The sequence below is a fragment of the Oncorhynchus clarkii genome, chromosome 12, assembly GCF_045791955.1.
Source record: "Oncorhynchus clarkii lewisi isolate Uvic-CL-2024 chromosome 12, UVic_Ocla_1.0, whole genome shotgun sequence".
NCBI lineage: Eukaryota > Metazoa > Chordata > Actinopteri > Salmoniformes > Salmonidae > Oncorhynchus > Oncorhynchus clarkii.
Genome location: NC_092158.1, coordinates 32,748,382 through 32,763,217, shown reverse-complemented (window position 1 = coordinate 32,763,217; position 14,836 = coordinate 32,748,382). Strand labels below are relative to the sequence as shown.

Here is a 14,836-nt window from a genome sequence, read left to right as displayed (position 1 = left end):
TACTGTAAAGTCGGGCGCTGCTGTGACTCATCTGAGGGATCTGATTACACAGTGGTCTTTTTGGTCTCCTGTCCAGAGGCATGGCTATTAAGCGTGGAGCCTCATTAACCATCTGAAGCTGCAGCCAGGTAGCCTACCTACTGTCACTGGACTGATGAGGTTATAATGAAGCTGTAGATCCCTCACTCCTCTCTCTGGAATGGTGGCTCACTAAGGATCAAATAGCCAACAGCTGGACATTGGGAATGGCCACGCCCCTCTACAGGCTGCGTTGCTTCCTGCGGCGAGCTCACATGCTCCTCCTCTTCTTGGGTATCGCCTACCTGATGGCAGGGAGCATTCTGCTGCTGCAGCGCTCCAGCCTGACCCTGAGGACCACCCAGCCACCAGGCAGCGCCAGCCTCTCTTCTCTCATGGCATTGCCAGCGCCTCCCACAGCCGTGAGGGCTGCCCCCGGCCTGGACATGAGGGCACGCTCCAGATGGGCAGCTCCCCCAGGGCATGTTGGGTGGTGGAATGGGCATCAAGATGGGGCGGCACTGGCCCACATCCCGGCACCTGAGGGTTCAACATCTGCACCGCCGCTGGTTCCACGGTCTGATGCCAGACGCACAGGAGCAGAGGGGTCCCCTACAAAGCAATACCAGGCACAAAGGTACCACCTACCCACTGCAACATTGTATACTTTATTGCCAACATAGGTGTAGTTTAACTGCTGACTGCATACCAGACCTGGTTTAAATAGTATTTGTTCCAGACTCAGTGACAGGACTGAGAGCCTAAAATCTGCTGCAAACCTGTATTACCATCAATTCTCAATAGTGTGTTGTACTAAATTGTTAATATTGTTGTTTGAATGGATATAATATGGCTTTTCATTAACTGCTTTGTTTTGACATGGCAAGGGACCTACATGGGTTGCTTCATGCATGATGCCAATGATCAAGCCCTGGGGGGAACCGTGTTGTATGACCTGCGCAAAATGACCAGCTCTTTGTGTCAAGACACCTGCTCAGAAAGGTAATGAGTCTGGAACCATGGAGAGCTGCGGCTATTTGGCTATTTGGTTAATTATTCTGTCTCAGTCGATGGGATGAATAGATCCTGTGTTCCAATGGGGAAGAATGGTGGTGTGTGTGTGTGTGTGTGTGTGTGTGTGTGTGTGTGTGTGTGTGTGTGTGTGTGTGTGTGTGTGTGTGTGTGTGTGTGTGTGTGTGTGTGTGTGTGTGTGTGTGTGTGTGTGTGTGTGTGTGTGTGTGTGTGTGTGTGTGTGTGTCTGTCTAGTGGAAGCCAGATCTGCGTTAGAGATGCAGAATAAAATATAATGGGTATTTGAGGAGTGTTAGTATACATTCAAATTAATGACAAAACTGTATAAATCAATTTATGCCAAAACAGTTAGCAGTGCAATATCCCACAGTACGTTTAGACACAGGAAATGATTGCCACAAAAACAAATAGCCAAAGCAAACAGAATTAATCAATGTGGACTGCTGGCATGATATTCTACCAGAATCCTATGCCTGCTCAGCCTTTCCTCCACCCACATGGAGAGTAGAGTCATGCTTTTAGCTGTCATCGTTGAAATAAAGCACAAATAAAAGTCTGGGAAATTTTTGGTGGAGCTCAAAGCAAATGCAAAAAGGTCATTTTGAATAGGTCCTCTCTTTCCAAAGAGAGAGGATAAAGATACTTGAGGTAGGATGACTCATGTCGCCCTTGGGATTAGAAAGGACCTCCATCATCCACCCAGAGCAATTACTGTGATCTAGTCAATGGTGAAAACTGTTACCAGCCAGCACCACAGAGCAATGAATGCTGTGCTTCTCCACTGCCTGCCCTGATTGATTCAATTAAAATGTTTAGTATTTTTTCACATGCTGGCCTGGGGTTATGCAATCTGGTGTCTTTTGGGGCAAATTATCCCAAGGCTGATGATGGTTAAAGACAGCCCTGGGCTAAGGCACTGAGGTGAGAGGGTCTGTGTGTGTCTCTGTGTGTGTGTGTGTGTGTGTGTGTGTGTGTGTGTGTGTGTGTGTGTGTGTGTGTGTGTGTGTGTGTGTGTGTGTGTGTGTGTGTGTGTGTGTGTGTGTCTGTGACATATGTGCTTGTCTCCTCTCTGCAGTGGGTACCGATTTGCAGGTCTGGAGTACGGAGCAGAATGTCACTGTGGTAACCACATCAGCAGCTCGCGGTCCCAGGAGGAGGACTGTAGCCTAGTCTGCAGGGGGGAGAGGGGCGAGAGAGGAGTCCCCTGTGGGGGTGTGGGGCGCCTCTCCATCTACAAGGTGGAGGAACAGCTCCCAGGACAGAGGAAATGTAAGTACATTCAATCTGGATAGAGCACTGGCTGATTGAACGGCTGTAAAACTTGACTAATCTCTGAACCCAGAACCACATCTCGTGAGCGTTGACCAACAGTGTCAAGAGAGACCAGTGCTTTACTAATGCTTACTGTACATTATATCAGCCATAGCCAGAGGACTATGCAAGCATGGCATTGGAAGGAATAGCGGCCATTTTACGGGCTCCTGACCAATTGTGCTATTTTGTGTATTTCTTTTGCGCTGATCTTAACTTTTTTGTACGTAATGTTTCCGCCGTTGTTTCCTATGATCATCAGAACAGCTAACACTAACCTCAATTTAGGGGAGGAAATCTACTTCATGATTTGGAATGGGCCCTCAGATAATCAAAAGGTTCTTCAGCTGCACCATTGAGAGCATCTTGACTAGTTTCATCACCTGTTGGTATGGCAACTGCTTCTGATCGCAAGGTGCTTCAGAGAGTAATTAACCAATAGCTACCCAGACTATCTGCATTGACCCTTTTTGTATTGTCTTTTGAGTCATCACATACACTGCCATTACTGTTTATTATCTAGCATGTTGCCTAATCAAATCACATCAAGCTTTATTTCTACAGCACATTTCAGATATGGAATGCAACACAATGTGTTTCACGGGAAAAAACTAATTAAAACTATGAAAATATTTACTACACAAACATAAGAGGACAAAAAACTAAAGAATAACAATAAAAACTGAATGACTAAAAAGCACCCTAAGGAAAACAAAGCTAAAAAGGTGTGTTTTAAGATTTATTTAAAAAATGTCCACAGTTTCGGCCTCCATCAGGTTCTCTGGCAGGCTATTCCAGAGGCTGGGGACATAGTAACTAAATGCTGCCTTGCCAAGCCTCTTGGTCCAAGGCTTTGGGATAGTTTAAAGGCCAGTGCCAGAGCACTTAAGGGACCTACTGGGTACATCACTTAAAAGCATGTCTGACATGTATTGGGGTGCACAATCGTGGATTGATTTAAATAGAAGAATCTTCAAATTAATTCTCAACTTACAGGCAGCCAGTGCAGAGACCTTGAAACCGGTGTAATGTGTGCTGCAGCATTCTGTATGTTTTGCAATGGCCAATGGCTTTCTTGGGTAGCCCAGACAGGAGAGCATTACAGCAGTCAAGCATGTTTGTAATAAAAGCATGGATGAGTCTCTCTGTATCAGCCTGGGAGAGAAATCCTATTGCCTAGTCACTTTATCTATACCTATATGTACCTCAATTACCTTGTACCCCTGCACATCAACTCGGTCACCCCGTGTATATAGCCAAGTTATCATTACCCATTGTGTATTTATTCCTTGTGTTATTGTTTCTATTTTTCTATTATTTTTTAAACATGTCACTGCATTGTTGTGAAGTTCCTGTAAGTAAGCATTTCACTGTTAGTCTACACCTGTTGTTTACGAAGCATGTGACAAAATACAATTTGATGTGAAAATTTGATTTAGCAATTTGTTAAGTTGATAATAGATATATTTCTATGGCCAATGTTTACTTTAAGCTTGGCAGTGTAAGACTATGCTTGTAGATCATTTGCCATTACCAGTACAGAGAAACAGAGAAATACATTCAAGGAATGTAGCTATGTTTATAAGATGTGGTCTGATGTCTGCTTACCTCTGTTCTACTCATAGTCAGAAACGTCCGCTACGGTGGCTGCTTCAAGGTTCCAAAGAACACCACCAACACCTTCCCTGTCTACTCCTTTCAACCAAACTCCACTTCACAGACCTGCATCGAGACCTGCACAGATAAGGTTTGATTCTGTTCCCAAAAAGAAACTCTGAAAACCACTGAACCATTTATTTCATCTTCACTACCAGCCCAGACCCCAGTCTTCCTCATACAGACCTAGGAGTGAGGTATCATCGATCATGTCTCTGTCTCTGCTCCCTGGAGATGGGAGATGGGAATGGCATGGCTCTGTGTGATTGAGCGCCTGGAACACCATTTGACTGTTTAAGGTTTAATGTCCCTCTAAGGAGAAATAGATGGGCTCTGGAATCAGTCCTTCACGCTGAATGGGTGCATCAGTTGGGTCAAATCAAATCAAATCAAAGTTTATTGGTCACGTACACAGATTAGCAGATGTTATCTCAGGTGCAGCAAAATGTTTGTGCTTCTAACTCCAACAGTGCAGTTTAAAAATATATATATATATCAGTACAAGCAATGTCAGAGACAGGAATTTAAATATATAGTATACAGTACCAGTCAAATGTTTGGACATACCTACTCTTTCAAGGGTTTTTCTTTATTTTGTACTATTTTCTACATTGTAGAATAGTAGTGAAGACATCCTAACTATGAAATAACACATATGGAATCAAGTAATAACCAAAAAAGTGTTTCATAGATTTTAGATTTTAGATTATTCAAAGCAGCCACCCTTTGCCTTGATGACAGCTTTGCACACTCTTGGCATTCTCTCAACCAGCATCACCTGGAATGTTTTTCCAACAGTCTTGAAGGAGTTCCCACATATGCTGAGCACTTGTCAGCCTCCAGATGTGTTGGGTCATTGTCCTGTTGAAAAAAATGATAGTCCCACTAAGCGCAAACGAGGTCGGAAGGCGTATCGCTGCAGAACGGTGTGGTAGCCATGCTGGTATAGTATGTCTAGAATTCAAAATAAATCACTGACAGTGTCACCAGCAAAGCACCCCCACACATCACACCTCCTCCATGCTTCAAGGTGGGAACCACACATGCAGAGATCATCTGTTCACCTACTCTGCATCTCACAAAGACACGACGGTTAGAACCAAAAATCTCAAATTTGGACTCATCAGACTAAAGGACAGATTTCCACCAGTCAATATCCATTGCTTTTTTTTGCTTTTTTTTGTTTGCCCAAGTAAGTCTCTTCTTCTTATTGGTGTCCTTTAGTAGTGGTTTCTTTGCAGCAAATCGATCATTAAGGCCTGATTCAAGCAGTCTCTTCTGAACAGTTGATGGTTTTTGCAACTGCACTTGAAGAAACTTTCAAAGTTCTTGAAATGTTCTGGATTGACTGACCTTCATGTCTTAAAATAATGATGGACTGTTGTTTCTCTTTGCTTATTTAAGCTGTTCTTGCCATAATAAGGACTTGGTCTTTTTACCAAATAGGGCTATTTTTTTGTATACCTTGTCACAACACAACTGATTGTCTCAAACGCATTGAGAAGGAAAGAAATTCCAAAAATGTACATTTAACAAGGCACACCTGCTAATTCCAAATCAAAACAAATTTTATTGGTAACATATACATGGTTAACATAGTGTAGCGAAATGCTTGTGCTTCTAGTTCCGACAGTGCAGCAATATATAACAAGTAATATCTAACAATTCCACAACAAAAACCTAATACACACACATCGAAGTAAAGAAATGGAATAAGAATGTATAAAAATATGGATGAGCAATGTCAGAGCAGCATAGGCTAAGATGCAATAGATAGTGCAATAGATAGTATAGAATACAGTATATACATGAGATGAGTAATGAGATGAGTAATGCAAGGTATGTACACATTGTTAAATTGGCATTATTATAGTGTCTAGTGTTCCATTTATTAAAGTGACAAATGATTTCAAGTCTGTATATAGGCAGCAGCCTCTCTGTGCTAGTGATTGCTGTTTCCACCTTCTCCACTGCTGTCCTGTCGATGTGGATAGGTGGTTGCTACCACGATCATCTCCTTTTGTTTTGTTGACGTTGAGAGAGAGGTTATTTTCCTGACACCACACTCCAAGAGCCCTCACCACTTCTGTAAGCTGTGTCGTCGTTGTTGGTGATCAAGCCTACTACTGTTGTGTAGTCTGCAAACTTGATGATTGAGTTGGAGGCGTACATGGCCACGCAGTCATGGGTGAAGAAGGAGTACAGGAGGGGGCTGAGAACGTACCCTTGTGGGGCCCCTGTGATGAGGATCAGAAAAGTATGAGATGTTGTTTCATACCTTCACCACATGCGGGCGGGCCATCAGGAAGTCAAGGACCCAATTGCACAGGACGGGGTTGAGACCCAGGGCCTCAAGCTTAATGGGTACTATGGTGTTGAATGCTGAGCTATAGTCAATTAACAGCATTCTTACATTCCTCTTGTCCAGATGTGATAGGGCAGTGTGATGGCAATTGCATCATCTGTGGACCTATTGGTGCAGTAAGCAAATTGAAGTGGGTCTAGGGTGACAGGTAAGGTGGAGGTGATATGATACTTGACTAGTCTCTCAAAGCACTTCATGATGACAGAAGTGAGTGCTACGGGACGATAGTAATTTAGTTCAGTTAACTTTGCGTTCTTGGGTACTTGAACAGTGGTGGCCATCTTGAAGCATGGGGGGACAACAGACTGGGATAGGGAGAGATTGAATATGTCTGTAAACACACCAGCCACCTGGTTAGCACACTAGCCAGCTGGTTAGCACATGCTCTGAGCACACGTCAAGGGATGCCATCTGGGCCGGCAGCCTTGCGAGGGTTAACATGTTTAAACGTCTTACTCACGTCGGTCACGGAGAAGGAGAGCCGACAGTCCTTGGTAGCTGGCCGCGTCGGTGGCACTGTTTTATCCACAAAGTGGGCAAAGAACGTGTTTAGCTTTTCTGGCAACAAGACGTCGTAGTCCGTAATTGTCTGTAAACCCTGCCACATACATCTTGTGTCTGAGCCATTGAATTGCGACTCCACTTTGTCTCGATATTGACGTTTTGCATGTTTGATTGCCTTGCGGAGGGAACGACTACTCTGTTTCTTTCTGCCATATTCCCAGTCATCTTGCCATGATTCGTGGTTCGTGCTTTCAGTTTTGCGCGAATGCTGCCATCTATCCACGGTTTCTGGTTAGGGTAGGTTTTAATAATCACAGTGGGTACAACATCTCCTATACACTTCTTGATAAACTCAGTGACCGTATCGGTGTACACATCCATATTATTCTCAGAGACTACCCGGAACATATCCCAGTCTGCGTGATTAAAACAATTTTGAAGCGTGGAGTCCAATTGGTCAGACCAGCATTGAATAGTCCTTAGCATGGGTGCGTCCTGTTTGAGTTTCTGCCTATTGGAAGGGAGGAGCAAAATGGAGTCGTGGTCAGATTTGCCGAAAGGAGGGCGGGGGAGGGCCTAATATGCATCCCAAAAGTTAGAGTAACATTGGTCCAGTGTTTTTCCAGCACGAGTGCTACAGTCAATATGCTGATAGAATTTAGGTAACCTTTTCCTCAAATTTGCTTTGTTAAAATCCCCAGCTACAATAAATGCAGCCTCAGGATATATGGTTTGCGTAAAGTCTAGTGAAGTTCCTTGAGGGCCATCGTGGTATCTGCTTGAAGGGGGACATACACGGCTGTGACAATAACCATAGAGAATTCTCTTGGGAGATAATACGTTTGGCATTTTATTGTGAGGAATTCAAGGTCAAGTGAACAAAATGACTTGAGTTCCTGTATGTTGTTTCAATTACACCATAAGTCGTTAATCATGAAACATACATCCCCGCCCATCTTCTTCCTGGAGAGATGTTTATTCCTTTCGGCACGATGCACTGAGAATCCATGTGGCTGTACTGATTCCGACAGCATATCCTGAGAGAGACATATTTCCATGAAACAGAGTACGTTACAATCCCTGATGTCTCTGGAAAGCAATCCTTGACCTGATCTCGTCTACTTTGTTATCTAGGGACTGGAAATTAGTGAGTTATATACTCAGAAGTGGTGGGTGGTGTGCGTGCCTCCTAAGTCTGACTAGAAGACCGCTCCGACTCCCTCACCTCCGGTGTCGTTGTTTTGGGTCGTCCTCTGGGATCATTTCAAATGCCCTGGGTGGTGCGAAGAAAGGGTCTGCTACGGGGAAATCGTATTCCTGGTCGTAGTGCTGGAAAGTTGACGCCGCTCTGATATCCTATAGTTTTTCCGGCTGTCTGTAATAACACTTAAGATTTTCTGGGATAACAATGTAATAAATAATACATAAAACGACAAAATACTGCAACACTTCCTAAGGACTAAAAGCGAGGCAGCCCTCTCTGTCAGAGCCATTTTGCAAATTGAAATGCATTCCAGGTCATGAAGCTGGTTGAGAGAATGCCAATATTGTGCAAAGCTGTCATCAAGGCAAAGGGTGGCTATTTGAAGAATCAAATATAAAATATATTTTGATTTGTTTAACACTTTTTTAAATTGACTACATGATTCCATATCTGTTATTTCCTAGTTGATGTCTTTACTATTATTCTACAATGTATAAAATAGTAAAAATAAAGAAAAACCTTTCAATGAGTAGGTGTGTCCAAACCTTTGACTGGTACTGTACATGTACTTATAATGGTGTGTATATACAGTGTGAACAGTATATGAATAGAAAGTTGTGTACAGGAGTAGTTCTGTAGAATGAGCCATGAATAGAATATAGTATATTTACAGTGCATTCCAAAAGTATTTGGGCCCCTTCCTTTTTTCCACATTTTGTTACTTTACAGCCTTATTCTAAAATGGATTAAATTACATATTTTCCTCATCAATCTACACACAATACCCCATAATGATGAAACGAAAACAGGTTTTTAGACATTTTAGCAAATTTATAAAAATAAAAATAAACGAAAATACCTTAGTTACATAATTATTCAGACCCTTTGCTATGAGACTCGAAATTGAGTTCATATGCATCCTGTTTCCATTGATCATCCTTGAGATGTTTTTACAACTTAATTTGAGTCCACTTGTGGTAAATTCAATTGATTGGACATAAATTGGAAAGGCACACACCTGTCTATATAAGGTCGCACAGTTGACAGTGCATCTGGCTAGAACAGTGACTGAGGTTCAGGGCACTGGGGGGAGGCCGGCTAGTGGTGACTGATTAACAGTCTGATGGCCTGGAGACAGAAGCTGTTTCTCAGCTTCTCGGTCCCAGCTTTGATGAACCTGTACTGTCTCCGCCTTCTAGATGGTAGCGGGGTGACTCGGGTGGCTGAGGTCCTTGATGATGTTCTTGGCTTTCCTGTGACACCGGGTGCTGTAGATATCCTGGAGGACAGGCAGTGTGCCACTGGTGATGCATTGGGCTGACTGTACCAGCCTCTGGAGAGCCCTGCAGTTGCAGACAGTGCAATTGCCTTACCAGGCAGTGATAAAGCCCGACAGAATGCTCTCAATGGTGCATCTGTAGAAGTTTTTGAGGGTCTTCTGGGCCAAGCCAAATTCATTCAGCCTCCAGAGGTTGAAGAGGAGCTGTTGCACATTCTTCACCATGCTGTCTGTGTGAAGGGACCATTTCCAGTTGTCAGTAATGTGCACGCCGAGGAACCTGAAGCTTTTGACCCTCTCCATTGCGTCTCCATCGATGTGGATGGGGGCGTGCTCTCTCTGTTGTCTTCTGTAATCCACTATCAGCTCCTACGTTTTGTTGACGTTGAGGGAGAGGTTATGATCCTAGCACCACTCTGCCAGGGCTCTCATCTCCTCGCTGTAGGCTGTCTCATCAAGGTGTGTAATCAGGCCTACCACTGTTGTGTCGTCAGCAGCTTGATGATTGAGTTGGAGATGTGTGGCCACACAGTCATGGGTGAACAGGGAGTACAGGAGGGGGCTGAGCACGCGTGGAGGTGTTGTTGCCTACCTTCACGACTTGGGGTCGGCCCGTCAGGAAGTCCAGGACCCAGTTGCACAGGAAGGGGTTCAGACCCAGGGCCCTGAGCGTAATAATGCTTGGAGGGCACTATGGTGTTGAAGGCTGAGCTGTAGCCGAAGAACAGCATTCTTACATAAATATTTATCTTGTCCAGGTGGGATAGGGCAGTGTGCAGTGCAATGGTGATTGCGTTATCTGTGGATCAGTTGGGGAGATATGCGAATTGTAGTGGGCCTAGGATGTTGGGTGAGGTGGTCCTCTGCTCTGTTCTGCTCTACACACAAATGTCTGGAAGAAATATCACAGCCGTGTCTAAGTGATGATAATAGTGTATTTGATTTAGCCTATTCCCTCTGTACGGGTGTGTACTTTTGTGCTTTGTGTGTTTTTACATTAGCATATCTTCCAGTGCCCAGTGTCAATAAACGAAGAGAACTGTACCAGCATATAACACAATTGCCTCTCTCCAGAGTCAGTCTCGATAGAAATTGTAATTCCATATTGTGTGGAGGTGATGGGGGCTATACTGGGGCTATACAATATTGAATAGGAAAACACTAAGACAACTTGTGCAAAAAACATCTGAACTTTAGAAAAAAAGGAATCAAAGAAAATGGAGCAGGAGTGGTTCAGACATCTTATATAACCCACCTATCATGTCACCCAAGGGTAAAATCACATCCAATCCACCAGAGGAGGAATGAGTGACCAGTCATATTCCTTGCACTGTAAATTACTGCTTGAAGTTATGCCTCTGATGTTTTTTATTGATCCTGGTTCGGTTTCTACTGCAGGAGCTCCCACTGGCTGTGTTGAGGAAGCCACATTGTTACTGCGTCTGGGCCTCGTTTCTGTTTAGACTGAGTCAACGTCTGCCACTGGACCAGCCATGTCTGGAGACTAATGGCACAGAACACACTGATGCCTCCATCTCCACTTCCCCGTCTGACCAAGACTACTACCAGATCTACCAGACACCTGTACTTGGTGAGAGCCTTGAATAACCTTTAGTTTCACCGATACTACAGTCCAAGTTTTCAACCATTAAAAAAATATATGGACTTTATACTTCACTGCAACTGTAATTAAACTCTTAGCAATAGCATGCTACAATACAGTATCTCAGAGATAGATCAATGGCGTGTTTTTATGGCGATGTTCAACTCTGCTGGTTCTGCCTCATTCAGACTCTAGGTGCAAAGAGAGGACATTTCTGCCTGAGAGGTCTACCTCCCTGGTGGCTCTCTCCAGCTTCCCCGGAGCTGGCAACACCTGGGTACGCCACCTGATTGAGCTCGTGACGGGCTACTACACTGGCAGCTTCTACTTCGATAGCACGCTTTACAATAGAGGTGAGGCTGTGAACACAGCTCAGGTGTTGTGATGGATAATAGCACATACTGTGAATGCTTGATGTTTCTCTACTGAAATGTATCATTGCATGTTTTTAAGTATGCACTAAAAATTGTTATACCATGGAGCTCTCATAGAGAATTTCCAATGAATGCACTTGTACAGTACTTACAAATGGCAATAACAGCTTGAATGCTCTGTGACGCATAAGTTTTCAGATGTTTGATCATCTTGGGTATTTGGGTTTTTCTACCAGGTTTCAAAGGGGAGAAGGACTACTGGAAGAGTGGGCGTAGCATCTGTGTTAAGACACATGAGAGTGGTCAGAGAGAAATAGAGATGTTTGACTCTGCCATCCTGCTGATCCGTAACCCCTACCGTTCCCTCATGGCAGAGTTCAACCGGAAGTGTGCTGGACACCTGGGCTATGCCACAGACGCACAGTGGAGGAGCAAAGGTAACACCACACAACAAGCACAGCTCAGTGTTTAGGGAAATGGACTGGGGGTTATGTGGCAACTAAGGAATGCAAAATGATTAAGGCATATTCAAACAACACAATGAGATTTGGGGATTTTTGTAAACTGTTTGCCTTGAACAAAAGTCTATTTCAAACAGACGTTCATGACTGGTGACAAATGTTCACATCAGCTGCTATACCTCGCTGCATAGACTCTGGACGTGAGATGTCAGCATAGTCTCCACACATCGCACATTGATAAGATACACTACATTACCAAAACTGGGTGGACACCTTCTCATCGAACTTCTCATTCCAAAGTCATGGGCATTAATATGCAGTTGCCCCCCCCCCCCCCCCCCTTGCTGGAATAACAACCTCCACTCTTCTGGGAAGGCTTTCCACTATTGTTGCAGATACTTGTTTCCATTCAGCCACAAGAGCATTAGTGAGGTCGAGCACTGATGTTGGGTGATTAGGCCTGGCTCGCAGTCAGCGTTCCAATTCATCCCAAAGGGGTTTGATGGGGTTGAGGTCAGGGCTCTGAGCAGGCAAGTCATGTTCTTCTACACCGATCTCGACAAACCATTTCTGTATGGACATCGCTTTGTGCATGGGGACATTACCATGCTGAAACAGGAAAGGCACTTTTCCAAACTGTTGCCACAAAGTTGGCAGCACCATTCATCTAGAATGTCATTGTATGCTGTAGCGTTAAGATTTCCCTTCACTGGAACTAAAGGGCCTAGCCCGAGCCATGAATAACAGCCCCAGACCACTAACTTTACAGTTGGCACTACGATTCATCTGTCGGACTACCAGATGGTGAAGCTTTTCAATTCAATTCAATTCGAATACAACAGGTGTAGACGTTAAAGTGAAATGCTTACTTACAAGCCCTTAACCAAAAATGCAGTTTAAAAAAAATACCCCCCCTCCCAAAATAAATAAAAGTAACAAATAATTAAAGAGCAGCAGTAAAATAACAATAGCTAGGCTACGTATATACAAGGGGTACCGTTACAGAGTCAATGTGCGGAGGCACTGGTTAGTCAAGGTTATTGAGGTAATATGTACATGTAGTTAGAGTCATTAAAATGATTATGCATAAATAATAACAGAGTAGCAGCTTAAAAAAGGGGGGGGGGCAAAGTAAATAGTCTGGGTAGCAATTTGATTATATGTTCAGGAGTCTTATGGCTTGAGGGTAGAAGCTGTTTAGAAGTCTCTTGGACCTAGATTTGGTGCTCCAGTACCGCTTGCCGTGCGGTAGCAGAGAGAACAGTCTATGACTAGGGTGGCTGGAGTCTTTGACCATTTTTAGGGCCTTCTTCTGACACCGCCTGGTATAGAGGTTCTGGATGGCAGACTTCTATACCACTACCCTCTGTAGTGCATTGCGGTCGGAGGCCGAGCAGTTGCCATAACCAGTCAGTGATGCAACCGGTCAGGATGCTCTCGATGGTGCAGCTGTAGAACCTTTTGAGGATCTGAGGACCCATGCAAATCTTTTCAGTCTCCTGAAGGGGAATAGGTTTTGTCGTGCCCTCTTCACAACTGTCTTGGTGTGCTTGGACCATGTTAGTTTGTTGGTGATGTCGACTCCAAGGAATTTTAAGCTCTCAAACTGCTCCACTACAGCCCCGTCGATGAGAATGGTGGCATGCTCGGTCCTCGTGCCACTGCTCCAGAGTCCAATGAGTTTTACACCACTCCAGCTGACTGTTGGCATTGTTCATTGTAATCTCAGCCTTGTGTGCGGCTGCGTGAAAACCCATTTCACGAAGCTTCCGATGAACAGTTATTGTGCTGACATTGCTTCCAGAGGCAGTTTGGATCTCGGTAGTGAGTGTTGCAACTGAAGACAGACGATTTTTACATTCTACGCTCTTCAGCACTCTGCGGTCTAGTTCTGTGAGCTTGTGTGGCCTAACATTTTGTTGCTCCTAGAAGATTCCACTTCACAAAAACAGCACTTACAGGTGACCAGGCAGCTCTAGCAGAGCAGAAATTTGATGAACTGACTTGTTGGAAAGGTGGCATCCTATGATGGTGCCACATTGAAAGTCACTGAGCTCTTTAGTAAGGCCATTCTACTACGAATGTTTATCTATGGAGATTGCATTGCTGTGTGCTCAATTTTATACACAACGGGTGTGGCTGAAATAGCTGAATCCACTAATTTGAAGGGGTGTCCACATACTTTTGTATATAAAGTGTACCTATTTCCCCCCTCTCCTCTGTTTACTTCAGAATGGCCAGAGTTTGTTGACAGCTACGCCCCCTGGTGGGCGTCCCACGCTCTGAGCTGGCTGCAGTTTGGCCGTCGCCTGCTGGTGGTACACTACGAGGACCTGCAGAGGGCGCTCTTCCCCCAGCTCCGCCTCCTCACCTTGTTCCTCAACGCCACCATGATGGAGGAGAGGCTGATGTGTGCTAAAAGCAACCAGGAAGGACACTTCAAACGCTCTGGGGGGGCCCAGCGACCTTCCTTCGACCCCTTTACCACAGAGATGAGGAGCACCATCGATTCCTACATCCTCACGGTGGACCAGGCCCTGAGGGACAGGAACTACAACGGCCTGCCACACAAATACTAACCCAGATGATCACCAGCTCATCCACACTACAGCCTGAAAGGACATGACAACAAACAAAGTGGGAAGGTGCAATCTCTGCCACCACTCCAAGGGGAGTTCTCCAGCCAACTAATTAGCATGGTTGGGTGAAGGTTTTTAGATGTGTTGAAGAATTCTGTCAGCTACAAAACATTTCCAGAAGAGTGGCTCAGAGGGAAAGTGACTGTATGAACACACCAATGATGCACTTGACATTGCCAACCCACTGTGAATGGCTGTAACATCGAGTTAGACTTTAGTGTGAACTGTCAGTTTCACTGGGATGAAAACATTGCTGAACATTACAGCTCTTGCTGAAGGTGACACATTCCCCTTTTTACTGCAGGCATATGGAGTATGGAACAATTGCCTGTCTGCACAAACAATTCAATCAAGCATTGTAGACTGTGAGGCCTTTAGCTTGTATTGGAA

General features: G+C 44.5%; 1 pseudogene; it reads left to right on the top strand.

Annotated features, from left to right (window-relative positions):
• The first annotated feature begins 245 nt into the window (after positions 1-245).
• On the top strand, positions 246-14,386 carry LOC139422002 (sialate:O-sulfotransferase 1-like; annotated as a pseudogene).
• Positions 14,387-14,836: the final 450 nt, after the last annotated feature.